Below are 5,054 nucleotides of genomic sequence, written 5' to 3'. Positions count from 1 at the left end.
ATTAGTTTGTTAATTAACTTAAAATCAATTCCAAGAAAATCACAAAAAATATTAAGCTTAATTTGTTTTATATTTATTTTTGTATATTATTTGATATTATTTCTTATCTTTTTCTTTGTCTTGAATTGGAATAAAAAAAGATCAAACATGGAAGAGAATTGTATGCGGTTGATTTAAGACTTATGGAATTTTATCGTGTAGTCGCTATGATTTTATCAAGCTTCTGATAAAGTTCCATTGAATTTAAATCCAAGAACATCCTTCACTTACCATCAATCTTTATTACTAACTTTGATAACATACTTGACAAGATTCAAGATGGTTATCTTTAACATACTAACAATTGACTTTAATTTCCGCATTTTATTATATTGTTCTTTATATTTCTTGCTTTATGCTTTATTTTATTATTTATTATTTATATTTCTGTTATTTTTTCTTTGTCCACTTGGACATATTATTTATATTTCTGTTATTTTTTCTTTGTCCATTTGGACATATTATTTATATTTATGTTATTTTTTCTTTGTCCACTTGGACATATTATTTATATTTCTGTTATTTTTTTCTTTGTCCACTTGGACATATTATTTATGTTTCTGCTATTTTTTTCTTTGTCCATTTGGACATATTATTTATGTTTCCGCTATTTTCTCTTTGTCCATTTGGACATATTATTTATGTTTCCGCTATTTTCTCTTTGTCCATTTGGACATATTATTTATGTTTCCGCTATTTTTTTTCTTTGTCCATTTGGACATATTATTTATGTTTCTGTTATTTTTTCTTTGTCCATTTGGACATATTATTTATGTTTATGCTATTTTTTCTTTGTCCATTTGGACATATTATTTATGTTTCTGTTATTTTCTCTTTGTCCATTTGGACGTATTATTTATGTTTATGCTATTTTTTCTTTGTCCAATTGGACATATTATTTATGTTTCTGCTATTTTCTATTTGTCTATTTTGCTAACGTACAGGAAAGATCTTATAAATTGAGAGTAAGTAACTCCTAATTGCTTGCTCAAACGCTTTCATTTTCAAACAACGTATTTTCAAAACTTCTCATCTATTTTCAAAACTTTCATCTGGTATTTGAAGGGCATTATTCCCGGTGAAACTCTTCAGAGACCTATGTGACATATTGTCCATCTTCACTTCTTCTATTTTCAAATCAACAAAGCATTTAAAAAAGTGAGCTAAGCAATTAAGAGCCCATGGATAACCATGGATACAAAGGGTGCTTAAAACCTTCCCTTTGTATAACCAACCCCCCGAACCCAAAATCTGTCAAAAGGTCTTTCCTGTTCTTTTATGCCTTTCCTAAATGTTGGATAAAATAAAAGTCGGTGGCGACTCTTGCAATAATAAAAAAAATCAAAAAAAATAAAAAGAGCAAGGAGTCAGTTCGCAAAAACCGAGTTTACAGAACTGGCGACTCTGCTGGGGATTTGAAAAATCTTTTTAAAAGAGGGGTTACCTTAGAGTTTTATATCACTTTAATATTTGCTCATATTTGTTTATTTTGTTTATTTTGTGTTTTTTTGCTATTCTGGATATATGTGTGGTTCTGTTACAAGTGATACATTATGGACAAATCCTAACCCGGATTAAGTACACATAAGAATTAGGTGGAGGGTATAGTCATGTACAGGCGTACGTGAGAATCCTTCCGCTCAGTGGAGGTTCCTTGTTGGTAATATATGTTTAGCATGTTTCGTAGCGAAGACATTATTGCTTTCATTGAACTGTAGAAGCTGAGTTGGCCGTAGAACCCCAACCCATCCTGGCCTTATTAGGTTGTGGCGCAGAAACTATTCAGGTGAAGACTTGGATTAGTTGTCATGCGGAGAGCCACACTCAGACGAGTTTTTCTTGAGAATATTATTGGCTCACAAGTTCAGTTGTGCAAGCCGGTAATATCCGAAAGAAGAATGTGGACTCTGACGTATCAGTAGAACATGTTGTGCAGGTGATTAAACCCTAGTACTATCCCATGTTTGGTTCTTTGACCTCATGCTCGTGACGTTGAAATTTGGAACCTACCTTATGTGCACCATGTTTGTGTTACCATTTCTGTATATGTGGCATTCATGCATTCATACATTCATAAAAATCTTTTCCTTTGATTTCCAATGAACTCAAAGGTCTTTTTTTGTAAACATCGTAAGTTTCATCAAACTCAATGGATCTTGGGTGTTGATGGGGTGAAAACTCTAATCCACCAAAATGGATGATTGATTTTGATGATAACTTGACCAATGCTTTAATCCAATGCTTGAATGTTTGCAAATTAATATCTTAAGTTCTTTGAAACTCAACTAATATAAACAACAATTGCATCATTTGCATACATACATCCAGGTTACCCATGAAACTTATCCTTGTCTGTCTCCATCCTCAGAAGTTGTCTGTCTACCGTCAAGCTGATCAAAAATTAAAATAATAATAATTTTGGCAAACAAATGAAAAATAAAAAAGGCTAAACCCCAAATGGGGAGCAAGTTAACCACAGTTTATAGAATAAATAAGGCAAGGCAAATGACATAAGGCAAACAAATTTTTTGGAGAGAGGGTAACCCTGATTGTTTTTAATAACTAAAAAAACCTAAATTAAATTAATCATAATTATCAAAAAAACTAAAATTAATTTAACTTAACAATAGAAGTTAATTTTATTAAAAATAAGTTGTTGTTATATAAAAAATAGTTTTTAAAAAGAATTAATAAAAGTGTTGTTTTTAGAGGAGAGAAAAAAAGAAACCCAGCTCTGAATTCTGTGTAGCTGCTCCATGAGGGTGCATGATGAGAAAGTGGCCAGCAAAGTTGTTTGGCCAAAATAGGGTTAATGGCCAAAGGAAGTACCTGCAAAAAGGATAGTAAGAATGTTAATAATAATAATAATAATAATAACACAAGAAAAAAACTGGGGTTTAGAAAATTAAATTATGGACAAAATTACGAATAACCTAGATTTGGCCAAATACCAAAAGGTTATTGGCCAAATATGAATAACCTTGATTTGGCCAAATACCAAAAAGTTTTTGGCCAAAAAAGCAATTGGGGTACCATCCACTTGGTCAATCCATAGAAAACCTGCTCATAAACTAACGCAATGCTACGGTTAAGAAAACAAATGGGAAAATAGAAAAGTGATTAAAATAAAATCAAAAAAATATAAAAACCTGATTATAAATCAATTAAAATAAGAACACGAAACTACAATTTTTTTTAGATTTTTTTAAAAATATGAAAATAGAAATTAAATCGAAGAAAATAGAAAAAAGAGGAATTTGCGATTTTGAGGGTCGAAATCCTTTAGAATTCTATTCTAAAGAAGTGTTGTTCTACGATTTTTTTCTGAACTTCTGGAAAAAATTCGGAGCAAATCGAAATAGTAGTTTCAGAATTCGACTGATAGGCTGGAAAATTTATTACTGTGCTGCAACTGGAATTGCAACCCTGAAGAAGGAGAAGTAGGAGAAAATATTTTTTTTGTGTTTGTGGGAAGAGAGAGAGAGAGAGTGAGTGAGAATAAGGGTTTGAATTGTTAGTTTTTTTTCTTAAAAGTGTAGAACCTAGTGCTATTTATACATAAAAATTAGGTTAACAAAAATATTAAAAGAATCAATTAATTAATTAATAAATCATAACTCTAAATCAAATATAATTTGATTTTGATTTTTGAAATATTTAACTAATTATGTTGATTCAATACAATTATACAATATTTAGAAATATGAACAAAATCTTTGTAAATTTTTTTTTTCATGATTTTTGGACTAAAAATACAAAAAATAAAGATTTTAATGAAAAAAATAATATTTTAAAAATGCCTAATAAATAAATACGAAAATAATAATTAAATGATAAAAAAATACTATTTTTTATTTTTTTTAATATTTTATGATTTTTGGACTAAAAAATACATAAAAGTGAAAATTGATTATTTTAAAAAATGCCTATTTAATTAGTACGAAAATTAAAATTAAAATGATAAAAAATGCAATTTTTGTGATTTTTTGAATAAATGGAAATAAAGTTAGAACTAAAATTAAAAAGAAAGTAAAAGGGAAAATGTTAGAAGTGGGATTTGAACTAGGGACCTCGCGCTAATGAAGCTTTCACGCTCAAATTCTTACCAATTGTGCCAATTCATTTATTCGAAATAAAATGGCGTTCGTAAGTATATGAGGGCAAATTTTGGGGTATGACAGCTGCCCCTGTTCAATCTTCTTAAACCTGAAGATGTAGATTGGCCTGTGTGCCTGTCGCAATCTGAAGGTGGAAGGGGATTGAACACTAGAATACCAAGAAATTTGCCCTTGCTGATGTAGGGACCTTTTCTGGAGATGGGCTTCAGGATATTGAGAGACTTGATTGAGATGGGCTTAAAGATGCCATCCAGCTTGATAGACTTGAGAGTCAGAATACGTCGTACGTTAGACTATATCTGAAGGATATACTTAGGATGAGTCGTACGTTAGACTGAATCCACTATGTTGAGAAGTGTCAAAGTAAGTCGTACGTTAGGCTATACTTTTTGGGGCGAGTCGTACGTTAGACGGGATGCAATTTGCATTTGATAAATGTTTGGAAAGCCGTGCGTTAGGCAGAAGGATGGGTCATGCGTTAGACCGGATCCGATTTTGCATCGGTAGATGTCTGGAAAGCCGTGCGTTAGGCTGAAGGATGGGTCATGCGTTAGACCAGATCCAATTTTGCATCGGTAGATGTCTGGAACACTTGGACTTCTCCATGCTCGATTACTCCTCTGACGAAATGCAACCTCACATCGATGTGCTTAGTTAGCTCATGATATGCTGAGTTCTTCGACAGGTGTATCGCACTTTGACTATCACATTTAACAGTGATACCTCGACCTTGATGTTTCTGCTCCTTCGCAAAACCTTCAAGCCACAATGCTTCTTTCACAGCTTCAGTTATGGCAATATACTCTACTTCAGTGGTTGATAGAGCAACAACCTTCTGAAGTGTTGCTTTCCAACTAATGCCTGTGCCAAACATAGTGAAAACATATCCAGAAATAG

The sequence above is a fragment of the Vicia villosa genome, linkage group LG7, assembly GCF_029867415.1.
Source record: "Vicia villosa cultivar HV-30 ecotype Madison, WI linkage group LG7, Vvil1.0, whole genome shotgun sequence".
Lineage (NCBI taxonomy): Eukaryota > Viridiplantae > Streptophyta > Magnoliopsida > Fabales > Fabaceae > Vicia > Vicia villosa.
Note: the sequence above shows the minus strand (reverse complement) of the source record.